Source organism: Emydura macquarii, unplaced genomic scaffold, assembly GCF_026122565.2.
Source record: "Emydura macquarii macquarii isolate MOO-44397 ecotype Brisbane River unplaced genomic scaffold, CSIRO-AGI_Emac_v2 contig_799, whole genome shotgun sequence".
In the NCBI taxonomy this organism is placed as follows: Eukaryota; Metazoa; Chordata; order Testudines; family Chelidae; genus Emydura; species Emydura macquarii.
The window spans coordinates 299,240-314,381 of record NW_027130936.1 but is presented as its reverse complement, the minus strand read 5'-3'; the positions used below and the strand labels follow the sequence as shown (position 1 = coordinate 314,381).

The 15,142-nt window shown below is 55.1% G+C and overlaps 1 pseudogene; it reads right to left on the bottom strand.

Annotated features, from left to right (window-relative positions):
- Window positions 1-3,144: 3,144 nt before the first annotated feature.
- Window positions 3,145-10,699, bottom strand: LOC137149655 (zona pellucida sperm-binding protein 3-like; annotated as a pseudogene).
- Between the last annotated feature and the right edge of the window lie 4,443 nt (window positions 10,700-15,142).

Below are 15,142 nucleotides of genomic sequence, written 5' to 3'. Positions count from 1 at the left end.
CCTTTCATGAAGATGTCTACAACATCAAATCTGCCCCACCCCCTCCAGTCACCAACCGCTTAGCAGAAACACACGTTCAAGCAGTTCAAACAAGCCTCAGATTCTTCACAAGGCGCATTAGTTCCTGAAGACCAACATCATCTATCACCATATCAAAGTACAGCTAGAAACTACAGCGCAGGCCCCAGTGAGTCAGCGGGCAGCAGCAGCCGCCCTGTTGCAATTTACTGAAGCCACCAAGGAGGGCTTAAGCGACTCAGGCAGTACCAAAAGCAGGGTTATAAACCAGGACAAGCAGCATAAACTTATGACTTTACTGCAGGGACTAATGACTGCTCCGTGTAACAAAAATAACCCTACTCACAGGACTGCAGGTTTGGAACTTGCTGCTTTATCATCTGCATCACAAGGGGAGGAGCACAGCCTAAAGAAGGGGTGGGGCATGGCTCCATCCCATAATACTCTGGCTTACCCAATTAATCCTATCGTGACCACTTTACGACCGCTGCTGCTCGAGCTATTGCTAAGACACGACCAGCGAACAACAACATGGCCCCACGTGGCAAGGAGACGTCAGTCAGGCACTGCCAGCGCCTTTGATGGATGCAGCGGACAAAACTTTGAGCATTTCATGCAGAGAACAGCATCCCGAGGCACTTCTGTGCCAGATTCCTCCATTATGGAGCCAGCTCAGCAGAGGATCATCCCAGGCCAACTATTTCCATGACTACCCCCCTTAGCAGAGCATACCAGGGCAACAGCTGTTTCCCCACCAGTCACTGATTTGCCAGGTTTATCGCACCATGCACCCGTGCAGAAAATCAATCTCCCCATCAGCCAGCTGGCATTTGGCAAAGACAGAAGACCACTTCATTGCCTAGTTAGGAGAGCTGATATTCCTGTTCTAGGGCAGACTAATCCCTGGGCTGAACCACACTTTGAGGTCGCCTACCCTTTTCTAGTCAACACCGCCTTAAAGCAGGGAATGTTAGAGCTTCGCTGGTAGCAAGACCCATAGTTAAGTCTATCCAATGCTTCCCTTTATAAGATGTTGTTTGTAGCTTTGCCAACCAGTAACTTTTGTTGTGGGCGCTGAGCAAGGCAGAGGTCCTGGGGAAAAATGTGATCATATCAATAAAGACTGTATCATAGTGCATATTCACATGCACAAGGGGGTCTAATTATGGCTGCACACGCACCATTGTGTGTGGTATTTGAGTGCTTGACTTTGAAACCTTAGCATTCTTTTACTGTAGTTTTGTGCTCGAGAATGCCACAGCGCTGCTCCCCATAGAATGAATATTTTATCTGCCTTTACAAGTGGTGCCTGCGCCCATCTTAAACCTGCAGGTCCTGTACAAAAGATGACTCAGAAATGCTTTGTTGTGAGCCGGCAGCTAGCATTGTTGCAGAGTCCGTTACACTTCCACACCCCTATACCCTGAGGAAGGGGCAGCTGAGCTGGGGGCCTGTGTGGCTAGAAATCCCACAGCTAGTTTGCGATGCTTTTTATACATCACTCCCACCCCTGCCCATTTCTCGCTGTGGATAGAGGGCCCAGCCTGAGCCTATCTACAGCATAGAAGACCTGCTCCTAGATGCACCTAGCATCATACCTGCAGCAGATGGCACATGTACAGGCTTGGGTACACTGGGGTTTAGGCCTGTGATCTGAACATCCCCAGGGCAGGTGGGGGGTTTAGAAGGTGGGAAGGTAGATTTTTACTTTGAACATCACCTTTCCCCACCTCCAGGTGCCAATGAGACTTCATGGAACGCCCCAGGGGCTGTGAGAACTGCAGAACCACCCTGGGGGGCCCAGCAGCACTTAGGAGCAGGGGTTATAGCTGCGCCTCAGATTTCCACACTGCGCTCAAGAGCTTTCCAAACTAAAGGAGCTAGAAGAACAAACATTTTAGCCTCTAAACAGAGGCCCCAGGAGGCAAGCTGGCCTGCTCAAGTCCCATGCACTGCAGAGGCCATTGCAGGTGCTGGGACAAGCAGCCAGCGGGATGCACAGGGCCCAGCTGCAAGCATCACATGCTGGCTGCTCTTCTGGAGGCTACTGCAGCCACTTGTTTGCAGAATTTGGGTGAGGATTTCAGTGCCTGTTTTTCGTGGGGAGGGCAGTGAGTTAAGAAGACTCCTACCCCCCCCCCCACCCCTCAATCCACAGGGGGAGGGCCGCTGCAGCTTGATCCCTTGGACCTGGTGAATGGTGCTTTATGGCAGCTATATTTTCAAGGAGAGGCACTCCTGCAGGACAATCAAGTCCAGGAACAGAGAGGACAGACAGTAATTAATACCTTCCTCCAGGCCTGACCTACCCCATTCTACCTCACCTGGAGACTTACCCATTCCCTGGGAGAACAGCTGCCTCCTGCTATTTAACAAGCCATCAAAACTTGCAGAGGGGTCCCTGTCTTACATCTTTGAAGCTCTGAGCTTCAGCCCCAGCATTAAGCTGGGTTTCAATTCCTCCATGGCTCAGTGATAGATATCTGTGTAGCCCATAACTGGAGTAGCTAGGCAGCGGAGTGGCTTCTCACTTACCTCCCTTCCTGCCCACACAGGCTGAAGGCATCAGGTGCTGTCCCTCCCCTGGGCAGTTTCTGTGAGAAGGGTCTGTGCACTGTGTGACAGAACTCCACGTTACCTTCAGCTACCAGCAGCCTAGGCTCAATAACCAGGGCCGCAGGCTCCATCTGACATCTCACCCCACTTGCTTCAGTCTCCCAGCTCACCCACCATTCCCCCCGTCTAGTGCAGCATCCTGACTGCAGGGCGTGGGGGCGAGCTGAGATTTCTCTAACACCCTGTGCTGACCAAGAATGGTCAGTTGGTCTAACCCCCCCAGCCCTGGGGAGTGCGGGGGAGGTGGTAGAACATAAGCGGGGGGGGGGCTTTTCTCCCCTGAGCAGTGACCACCCCAGGGCCTTGTATGACATTAACCCTTCGATTCCAGGCAGGCTGCTCCCTACCCGCACAGCTCCACTTGCAGGTGTGCAGCTGCCGTGCCGTCAGCCAAGAGCACCAGCCTGTCCTCACACCGCGGGGGCCCAGATGAATCTCCAGCCCTAACCGGCTGTGAGGAGATGAGATCAGCCTGAGGCAGCTCACAGGTTAGCCCCAGCCAGGAAACCACCCCTGCAAACAGAGGCAGCAGCAGGTTGGCAGCCTGCACTCTTCAGGGTGTGCTTCCACTAGCACCAGCCGCTCAGTACAGGCAGCGCCGGGGCAGGCTGGCGTCAGAGCCTTGTGCTGCTGCCACCCCCAGCTGCAGCCCCTGCACACTGGCATTTAGGGAGGGCGTCTTGTTGCAGGGGCAGCTTCGCCCTCAGCTGGGTCCCGAGGGCTACATTTGCTGGAGCAGTGCCTGCTTTCTTGGGGCAGAGGGCAGCCTGGGTCAGAGGCAGCCCCAGGAGCAGCCCCCTCCTCCAGGGAGGCAGCACAGATGCAGGGCAGCAAGGCTGGCTGGGCCATGGGGCTGCCTGTAACCTAGGGAGCATCCCGCACCGCCCGGGCCGGTGCAGCACCGGTCACAGTGCAGGAAGTGCCCTTGCCCTGCCCGGAGCGCTCTGGCAGGCATTTGTTTATAACAGGGGTCAGCGAGGTGGGTCAGTGCGCAGCCCCCTCCTGCCCCACCCCAAGCAGGCTCTGAGTGCACTCCTGCAGAGGGGCAGGATGGCTGTGACAGTCCACGGCCACCCGCAGAGCTAGGTCTGCGGAGGGGGAAGTAGCAGGGACTGAACCCAGCCTGGCCTCGTCGGCATGCTGGAGAGATTGAGCTGCCAGCTGCACATCCCAGACTAAGGACAGGCTATTTTATTCCCCGTCTGCTGGTGCCCAGCCAGAACCTGTCAGCCTCCTGTCCCTCGGCAGGGGTTTGCCTTGTAAGCACGGTACATCCAGCAGCTCAGTGCCTCCCTGACCCAGTGGCTGGGGTGAGAAGAGACGAGACATCAGCCAGACGACAGTGCACTTCTTTATTGCCACGCTGCTGTTCCAGGACTGCTCAGGAAGCAGGACGACTGGTTTTGTACTTGAGACACAATCCCAGGGCCACTGAAGCCACCGCCACCGCCACCACAGCCAGCCCCACCATCAGGCTGGACCCCTCTGCTGCACCTGCAGAGAAAAGGCAGGTTTAGAACATGAGCCAGGAGCTTTCCACCCACTTCTCCCATCAGTCAGTGGCCTCCATACCCTGTGACGACATCTCCTGTGCGGCCATTTGACCCTCCGAGGAACCCCACGAGCCTTGAGCTGGGTCAAGGATGAACAAGGGTCCAACTGCAACATCAGCCTCCGATGCCATTACTGCAGAGCCATCTAGATAGGGATTAGATGTGTGAGTGAGGTCAGGTAACCCAGGCGGGCCTGATTTGATGCCCGAGTCCATGAGGGCATTAATCCTCAGCTCCCAGGAGAGCAGGTTTAATAAGTTTCTTTTACAGCTGGGGAAGGAGAGAGACTGCATGACTTGCCCAGGGTCAGATAGGCAAGGAGTCAGGATCAGCCCAGCTCCTCCAGCCCTTCCTCTCAACCCTGGACTGGGGATGACAGCCCTCAACAGTACCATCTCAACTGGAAGATATGGCCACCCCATTCAGCAAGCCCAATACATTGTAGATTTACCACTCCTAGAAGGCATCTCTCTTTGGAAGCGCCTTCCAGGCCAGCTGTCCAGAGGGCTGACTCTCCTGGACTGTCCAAGTTGCCCACAGTTCCCAGTCTCACAGCAACTGCAGATGTTTCTGGTACCTTCCACGGGAGACCAGCTGAAAGAGCGTTAGCTACAGTGAGAATTGTTCCCTGGATTGATTTTCCTTTTCCTTATGTTCTACTCCAGCTACTCACACATTGCCTGCTTTGTTGAAGGAACAAGCCTTGTTCAAGGGATCTGGAGCTTGCTCAGCTGCCGTGACCTTCAGATGGCAGGTGATGTAGATCTGAAGAGGGAGTAAGAGGACTGGGGTCATTCCAAAGGATAGTTACAATAACCCTGGTTAGCCAGGATCACAGCTGTGCTAGTGAGTTTTTGGTTTACTGGCTGAACCAAGAGTAACATTTTGGATTGGTCAAACAAAGCCAAAACAAAAAAAATTCCACTTTGACTCCAAGGGAGTCATTTTATTAGTTTGTTTTCTAAGTAAAAACTTCAAAGATTTACACAAAAAGTTTTGAAAAAAATTAACTGAGTGTCAGAACAAAAGTGTTTTAATTTTAGAGTTTGAAACAATTTGGTGAACAAGACTGTTTACAGAATGTTTTCAGCAAACAGAAACAATGAACTTGGGCTAAGAAGTCCTGGCTGAAAGAGTTTTGCCTGTTCCAACCAGATTAGAAGACTCAGGAGAGGGGTAAAAGACAACTCACCAAGTTGCTGGCTTCTCCCGCAAACCTGAACACGTCCACCACGAACTGCAGCGTGTCCTGCCTGGGCCTGGGGGCTACGAAGGCTGAGCTGGTGTCATCTGATCTCCCGTCCACCAGGCAGCTAGACACAGGAGTCAAGGGTCAGTAAGATGCCCTACCCAGCTGTAGCCGCCAAGGAGCTGTGTAGTAACCGTCCCCTAGAGAGGGCTCCCCGGCTCTTACCCATTGAAGTCAATAACAGCATAGCGGGGGAGGAGTCCCTGTCTGGGGTCAGGGTGGCCACACAGCTGTCCACAAAGAGCCTCAAAGCCACATGGTTCCCAGCACTGACATCAGCTTGGAGGTGCATGACCTCCCCCAGCTGGAATCCGTGGGAGGGTCTCTCGGTGCTCCAGTCATCTGCAAGGCAAGGTCTCCATGAAGTCTCAAAGGTACACCGTGCTTTCTGGGGCCCGTACTGTCAGAGGGACAGACTAGTCAGCGAGGGCAGGGCCTGGACTAGTTAACAGTGGGAAAGGAATTACTCTTCTCGGGAGAGACGTGCCTGCAGTGCAAACATCTATTGCCGTGCCATTCAGCAGTGGATCTGGGTGATAAGCCTGGATCAGAACCTGCCTGACACCTGGCAGATTGAAAGGGTAGCATTTGTGGCTGTGGCTGAAGCCCAGTGCTGGGCTGGGTATTGCAGGGGACAATCAGTCCTGCTAGCAGGACCACCTATCAGAGTGGCTAGAGCTTCTTTCTCCTACACTAACTTACACCTACCAGTCATCAGGCGCAGGGAGAAGCCCAGCCTCTCCTCCGCAGACAGGGTGGAGCTGAAGGGGACCCACGTCGGCTTGATGGCTTTGCTGCTCACGTTGTCCTTCCTGGGAGAGGAGGGAAGCTCAGATGCTGAACCAGGACAGGGACTGGACGTGAGAGATGGGGACAGAGCGTCTCAGTGACTCACCTGGGATAGTGACACTCGACAGGAATCACAGCCGGGCTGCTTCTCAGGATCACCGGGTTGCTGGCAGGGGTGGGGTTGTAGGACAGGCTTGTGCTGTAGACCAGGGAGTCTGGGGTCACCTGGGGAAAGGTGGACACTGGGGAGGTTAAGACCCCATTAACAGGCAAGACTGTAGAAGCAGCCCTCTTTCCCTGGTACCCACCTGCCATGTGGGCAGCCCAGGACACAGCCAAAGCTTGGCTCCATCACACGTTAGACCAGAGCTCAACAGCCCTTCCCCCATTAGCAGCACCACAGCCCAGAGAAAAGCCCTGTACTGCTGGCACAGGAGCCGGCAGTGAAGGAAGCGGCACAGGGCAGTCAAGCCCAGCCCTTGGGCAAAGGGGGCTAGCTCCCAGCAGGGCAGTTTGGCACCACAAAACATGGGTTTCTCTCGGGGTGGCTTCCCCTTTCAGAGATTTCTCATTTAATCTCCTCAGTCCAATATGCCTTTGGCTAACTGCTCCGGCCTTGAATAAGGTCAATATTTAGTAGCTGGTCACTAGAGCCGGCAGCAGCGCCTAGCCTCTGCCTGCCCCACGGCAAAGCACCTCAGACACCAAAGGTCCAGTCACTAGAGTTCCTGAAGCCCAGAGCACGACAGAGCAACAGGTGCCAGACAGCAGCTGTGCTCCCGGCTCTGGAGGGTCACGGCTCACCTGCACGACAATGGGAAAGCAAAGCTCTGGCTGCTACAACATCCCCACCACATCGTGGAGTTACCCAGCTAGCTCTGAGCGTGACCACTGCAAAACATGCCGCTCAGGGACTGAAGGGCCCTACCAGCCTCTCTGGGTGTGACATTCAGAAAACCAAGTTCATCTGCAGCCAAGGCATGACATGAAATTCTTCCCCAGCTGTAGAGTTTGGAGAGTTACTTGATCACAGAGTCTATGATCACTGGACAGGCTGGTTTCTGTGGGTGTCCCCTCCACCCCCACCCCTAAACACCTTTTACACTAGGCAGGATTTAAAGCCAGGGCTACTGGTGATTCCCAGGGCCAGCTGGAGAGCAGAGGTCTTAGTTGTCACAGGATGGCTGGAGATGGGGCTGTCATTTTACAAACACCGCCTGCCCCCTCCCATAGCCTTCAAGTAGGCCTTGAGGGCCACTTTTTCAAGGACTCCAGGCCCATTTGCCCACTTTGACCCAGGCAAGGACACTAAGAGCTGGATGGAAAAACCTGACAGGAGTTTGCTGAAAAAAAAATGCAGGTTCACTGAAGTCAGCGTTTCACAGGAATGTGACCAGACAAGAAATGGGAGTGTTTTGATCTGACCTATTGAGTCAACATACTAGAAGTGAGCTGTTGCAGTTTCCAGAGGAACAGTCTGAGAATTTCTCTTGTGGGAACTTTCCTTTTGTTGCAGCTTAGAATGAAGTTTGGAAGTTCCACTTCCTGACCAGCTCTAGGGAGACTTCCCAGGCTCCAGCCACTCCCCCATGCACCAGGACCATGTCCACGGGCAGATGCCATCCTGAACACCAAGCCCCATTGCTGCAGTAGCAGTGCAGAGGAAAGTGTTGGGGAGCCCATACTGGCCCGTGCATTGGGGTCCTGTTACCTGTCAGCTCTGTGTTCTTGGTGAACCAGGGAGCAGTACCAGCCTGGCTGACTCATGAAGGACCTTCCCCCCCACCCCAGCCTCTGCTTGAACCAGAACGGATCAGAAGACAGACTTCCAGAAAGCAATGAAAAGGCAGTGGGAGACGCACCTAAACCCCTCTGCACAAGGGTGACAGGATTAAGGTAACTCCCCTAGCCTCATTTGCAACAAAGATGGGACAGGAAGTCATCTCCATCATCATACAGAATGAACAGATTTCAAGGCATGGACTGCACTGAACTCTGGGACCAGAGAAGCATTGCATGCTGGGAGAATCTCTGCTCCCAACGTTAATAAACCCAGGCCTGCACACACCCAGCTCAACTGTTATCAGCACAATTCTAGTAATGAACCTTCTGCCATCCAAATACTGCATCTGCTAAGTGCATTGTGAGCTCCCTGGAAGGAGCACTGCCCACAGCCAGGAATGATCAGTTCCTATTGTTCAGCCGAGTCATTTACCCAAAAACATCTCGTGTTCTCCCTTGCACCACTGTTTCCCTATGAAAACTTCTGCCCTAGCTCAAGTTTCTGTTCTGATGCCTGGATCCAAAAGCTGCATTAGTTCCACGGGGAGCTCACCTTTTCCTGACTGATCACGCTGGGGGCTCTGCCTGTCTCCAGCACTCCAGATCCCCAGCTACAACCACCACCTGGGAACCTCCACCGCATCAAGCATCACGGAGTGGTGAGACCCCAACGCTCTCTCCCTCTCTTTTTACACTCCAGGTATCGTGGTCTAAACCTGACTTTTGTCATCAGATTGGCGCTAGAATCCCCTCAACTGAAGTCATGCAATCCTGTAACTGTTGGGTTTGTCTCTCTCTCCTTGTACGGCTATTACTGTTACTATCATAAGTTTTATATACCTGGCAATATAACATCAGCCTCTCTCCAAACTTCATTTACTCCTGCATGTTCTCTGCTTCCCTGTTTTGCTCTACAGAAACCCTCTTACCCAAGAGAAGTATCCCTATAATGCCCCAAAATCCTGTGGGGTTCACTCCTCAAGGGAGTTACTGCGAGAACAATTGTAATGGGACAGTGGGGATATGCTGAACCTGTGGCATGCGGGTGGCAGCTTGGGAGTGCTGATCAACCCAGTCCACTCAGACACGCTGTTAATTTGTGTGTGCTCCTCTGACTCTGGGGCTGGAGGAACCCAGCCCTGGGAAACCTAGGTCATTGGGCAGGGACTTGCAGAAAGGAGAAGCAGAGCCCCATACGGAAACACAAGTATCAAGCCATACATGGCTAGAATTACAGAAACCCCTTCCCCCAGGAATGTAGCCCTAATAAAGGAGCACATCCCACAGTGATGGGCAAATCTGGTAACAGTCCCTCCCCAGGTGATGGCTCTTCCAGCAGGGAAGGGGTTCTCAGCTGCAGCTGTAACCGCTCTCCACCCCCACTTATCCCCAGCTGGGTCCCACTGGTGGAGCAGCAGCTGCCTATGCTGAGGCTCTTGGGCCCATCTCAGACAACTGCACTGCTCAATTTTTGCTCCACTGGCCACAACTGGCCTCAAACAAAGCCTGGAGCAGAGACCAGACAAAGTGGTGGCAGCTCAGAGGGGGCCTGACCAGCATATCCCCGTGGGTCAGCCTCATTAGGGCCAGACTTCTCAGGGAGCTCAGCATCCAGTCAGGGGCCTAGGCACACTTAGCACCCAACCCCCTGCACTGGTTTTGAAGGTCTGGCCCAGCTATGGGTGTTGCTGTCTTTGTCAGCCTGGATTAGATGTGGGTAGAGCCCAGAAAACTGACCACATTTATTCATCTCCTCACCCAGTTTACGGAGGGACTACAGTTGCTACAGGTTTGCTGGCAATTGTGGGGGGACAAGTCTCAGCATCTACATCACTTGTAATTGAGAGGATCTGCCCAATTTAGTACTTGAATCAAGTGCCTTTGGTCACTTAAGACACATGGTAATGGAGCCAGTACCCAACCACATCATTTAATTGACATGCATTACTTCCAGCCAAGACATGGTTGGCGCCATCACAGATTGACAGCTCAGGCCTGACGTTTGCTTTCCATGAGAATCTGTAGGACTAAACCTGTTTGCAAAGAGCAGTGTAAACAGCCAGAAATAAATGCAATTTGCAAATAATCTCTCTACATCTGACCAGCTCTAATCTCAACCAAATCTAGGCTGCTTCATGCCCGATGTCCATCTGGGAGCTCTGCTCTGTCGGATGCTAACAGGGGAGGGGACATGGATTCTCTACCCATTGGAGGCTCTTACCTGCAAGGTGCTGCCACATTCATGGAGCCCGGCTGCAAAGGTCACCGTGTTCTCCGCAGCATTAAGGGATGTGTACTGGCAGGCAGCCGGGCCCAGGCTCAGGTCAGCGGCTTTGACCAGTCGCCCCGTCCCAAACAGATCTCTGTGCACAGTGATCACCAGCTGAGCCTCCTCGCACTGCACGGTGACAGGCTGCAGCGGGGACACGGCCCCAAGCTGGGAAGCATCAACCCGAGCCCAGGGGGAGGGCCGGGCGAGAGAGGGCAGGTGGGCTTGTCTCCGAGGGGGAGCAGCCCTGGGGGTGGGTCTCCAGACGGCTGAGTCACTCCTGGAGAAATCCCAGGGATTGTAACAGGCCACCCCACTGACTGCCCAGCACAGGAGAGCAAAGCCCAGGCTGCCTCCGTACCCCATCCTGCCTGCCTGCAGCAAACCCAGCATGGAGAGAAACTGCTGCTCTGGGGCTCTTTATACCCTGCACCTACCCCAGCTCCCAGCTGCCCCAGGCAATTAACACCCTCCCCTGCACTGCAGGCAGCTGGGCCCATCACACCCACTGCCCAGAGCCTGGGGCAGGGAAACAGTGAATGGGAATTGGCACCACCTGGCAATCAGTAACCCTGCAGGTTTGGGGACGTTCCTGGAGGATTTCAGCAAACTGACGTTCAAAGTCTCTAATTTAAACTGTTGGGAGAGGGACCCTCATTTTGTCCTGAGTCTGTCAATACAGAGCCCACACAATGGGCCCCAACCCCTGACTGGGGCCCCTACTTCCTTCCTCAGTACAAATAAATGATTGGATGGTATCTCTCAGTTGTGGTTAGTTTATGCCACTGCTGAATCCATCAAGGGTCCGGCATGTTATATGGTGGCACATCCACTGCTTGGCTAACAACTTCACCCTTGACAGGGAATGAGATTAAGGTATAGCTGGAATCACAGAGTTTCATCGGACTCATTTCACTCCTGTTTCACCCTAGTGCAGTGTTTCTTAACCTGGAGTTTTAGAGGGGTCGCAAGTGCAGAGTTGGTATTGGGGGTGGCAAGAAAGGTAATTGCCTGGAGCCACAGGGGCGCCATGAAACTAAGTTACATGCCTCAGCCCCGTGGGGGTGGGACTCAGGCTTCAGGGGTACAGTAGTTTGGAAAGGTTAAGAACCACTGCCCTAGTGCCTTTTCAGGAAGCTCACAGGCAGAAGGATGGTTGTAATAATTTTACCAGCACTTTCCAGCAGCAGATCTCAAAGCACTTTACAAGGGAGGGCAGCATCATTGTCCCCATTTTATAGATGGGGAAACTGAGGCACAGGACTTGCCTGAGGTGACCAGGCAAACCAGTAGTAGAGCCCTGGCTCTCCTTGAACCCAGGCCTCCAGAGGCCCCATTCACTATCCTCTCCCCCCACTACCTCTTCACTGTGCCTACACCCCGAGGACTAGAGAAGCTGGAGGGAAGGTGGGCTAGAGGCCAAGATTGAGAGCTGTGTGTGGGAGTCCAGGAATGGACTAGCAGGAGGTGAAGTGCATTACAGGACAACCAGGGAGACCGGTCTGGAAGAGCTGCAGGTCTCCCCTCCCCCATCTTTCCACCCTGCTGTTGGTAAATCGTATAGTCAATTACTGGCCCACTCTGCAGTTCATTATGAAATGTACGGCAGAGACCCAGAGACCCGATGACCACGCTCGGGCGGGTTATTGCTAAATGTCACTATTAGCACAGTGCAGGAGAAAAGGTTCGATACAATGCTAAGTTCTGGGAGGCCGTCTCTGGCCGTGGTGAATTTGGCTTGCTTCCAAAGTCAGGTCCCTAAAGTTATCCTTTCTATGCTCAGCAAAACGCCATCAGCTGGGCTAGAGGGACCAATCAGCTTTCTGCCTTGTTTTTCTGGTGCCCTGGCCTGCCCCTTAGCTCTCTGTTCTGAACACATCCATTCCAGGTACCAAAGGAGAACGCTCCGACGTCTTTGGGACAGCCCTGTTCTGATTCAGATGGTTTCCCTATCTACTCAAACCAAAGCTCACTTCAGCTAATGCAAGGTGCTAGCGGAAACCAGCAGAAATGAACAGGATCGTAGGAAGACATCGGCCAATGCAGGCCATGTGATGCTAGAAATAGACGTACAATACAATGTTACGTAGCTATTGTGTGCTGAATGTATATTAATAGATGTGGTGTGAATAGTACCTATGGATAGTGTGAGCTAGGGAGGGATTAGCCCAGTGTATATTGATCAAGTGGCAGACGTCCCTATCGCCAATATTTACGCAATCCTGTGTGTTCCTCACTGGGTCAGCCCCACTGCCTATCCGTCTCTCATTGGGACCTGCGGCCAAAGAAGTCCTTGGCATGGTTTCAGGGTTACAAAAGCCTCCTGCCCACCCTGACCCAGTCATTTTGAGGGAAGACGCTTGATCCCATAGGATCTCAGGGGTGTTTGGGGCTGGAGCTGGAGCTGTCCCCCTCACCACGCTGAGTATTATCACAAGTGATTAGCTGGACTGCAGGCACACCTCATGGACAAGCGCAGAGACTCACAGCTGCACCGTGGCGTCGCAATGCCTAACTCCTTGCCACCTTGCTGCCCCGTGGCATTCACAGCCCAAGGATAGGCAGCTATCTGAGTCTGGGAGCCAGCCAAGCCAGCCAAGCGTGAAAAGCAGAGGGGCTCTGGACCCAGATCTACCAGGTATTTAGGGAATTCACTCCCACTGATCTAGGCCCTAGGCACCTGACTGACAGCTATGAGCCCAACTCAGGTCAGCCCCTTCTCATGGAAACCCAGAGAAAGGTACCCAGCCAGTCTAGCCGGGGGCACCGTAGTTAGGGCACTCCCACTATGGAGACCCAGCGCCAATCCCTGCTCTTCCTGAGCCGGAGCAGGGGTGGACCTCCCACCTGCCAGGCAAGCACGCTGCCCACCAGCCTGTTCCGGGGTCTTGCCCACGCTGGCCTGCTGAGCTGTTCCACTTTCTAGTAAATAACCTGGTACCGGGCCAGCCAAAGAGAGCAATCGTCCCTGGCGCCCAGTGGTCAGGATTCATTCGCCGTAGGGGAAGTCAAGTCCCTGCTCTAAGTCCGGCAGCGTCTCCCACCTCCTGGTGAGCGCCCTGGCTGCTGGCGCACGCCCTGCTGGTGGATTCCCAGCTGGCTCAGCCCCAGGGTGGGAATGGCCGGCGCACGCCCTTGGCGAGACAGGGGACGCCCCATGTGCAAATCCCCCTAGACTTTAGCTCGAGCAAGGGCTCCAGGCAGCTTAACTATGGGGTGGCCTCAGGAGTGCGGCAGCTGTGCCGGTGCCCACGGGGGGACGTGCAGCTGGCTATGGGGATTGAGGGCTTCTGCGGGGCTGGGCCGCCGCGCACCAATGGCTTTGAGAACGTCCCTGGCACCTGAATATTCGAACCAGTCACCTAAAGAGCAGCGTGGCTCCTAATCTGGCTTAGGACCCCATTTGAGCTGTGCTGGGCGGAGGGATTCCGGCCTGGGCCATGTCCTCCAGCTGTCTCCTCCCCCGCGCCCGTGTCTTGGGCTGCCGGCGAACGGGTCGCGACCATTAGCCTCCCTCCTGGAATTTGAGCAGCAGCTCTACAAACCGCCCAGGCTGCAGCAGCCGCCTCTGCTCCTCCGGCTCTTTGAGCACCGAGGCTGTCGCCCCACGTGCAGGAAAAGGGGGTGCTGCTGGCACAGGCTGAAGGGAGGGCAGCAGGCGCAGACGGGCCCGTCTCCCAGGGGTGCGCGTGCGGTGGGCAGGCTGCTGCTGCCGGCAGAGCCGTGGCAAGTGCGGACACAAGCGGAGCACGTGTGCACTGCCAGCGGCGTGGTGAGCTCTAACTCCCGGAAGGCGGGTGGGCCCAGGCCAGCAGCACTCATCGGGCTTGTGGGGTCAGTGGCCAGGGGGGGCTGCATTAAGTGTAAGCACAGGGCTAGAGATGGGGCAGGAGATCCTTCTGGCTCTGTCTGCTGCCTGCGGCGGGCAGGGGGCTGTGTGTAGACAGAGCTTTCCAGTTCCAGCCCCCGGGGAGGGGAGCCGAGCCTGGCCTGGCTGCAGCGCTGCCGTGTACAGCCAGGCACTGCCGGGCACCTCCGCTGGAAAGGGGTTTGGCTTGGTACAGGCAAGGGAGGCTGGTCCGGTGGGGCTGGGAGTCAGGGCCCGGGGCTGCTGAGCTGTTGCGACTGTGGAGCAGCCCCTTCCCCTCGCTGTGGCGCTGCGTCACCGTCTGGGGCTAAGGACACAGCCCTGCCTTTATAAAGCGCTGGGCAGCGGCTCAGTCTTGTCAGTGGGAGGGGCTGTGCGAAACACAGCCGGGGTCTCGCCCCTGTGCGGGAGAGAGGAACACGGACGGGAGAAACGAGACCCAGCTCGGCCAAGGCGCACAACCCCTGCCTTGCAGCGTCCCTTCCGTTCCACGCCCCGGGCACCAGTGTGCCCCAGTGCCGGCTGGCAGCGCTTGCACACCCAGTCCTGAACGTCCCGCAGCTCTGCCACGGCTCCTCCCAGCTCACCGAAGGTGACACCTGCCAGGGGTTGTCCGTGGGAACATCACCCCAGCCGAGGCTCTGCCAGCCGCCAGAGGACTTTGTACCAGGCCTGAGGAGGCCGTGCTCTTCTACCGTCCCCACGGCATGATCCTTGACTCACCCCATGCCTGCCCTACCCAGCAACTCGGTGGATGGCGGCTGGGGATGCCAGCGTCTGTGCAGCCCACGCCTGAGTTCCCACCAGCCCAGAAAAAGACAGCTCACAGCCCCCGTTCATCAGCAGGGGAGATACATACTGAGAGCCCGTCACGAAGGGAAAGGGCTGCTCCTCCGTCGCTCTTGAACACCGATTACGGTGATGAATCCTGCGGTAGCTGCAAGGAGCGAGCTGGGAAGCGGTGAGTGGGGTTTGCTGCTTACTGATGCACCAAGGTG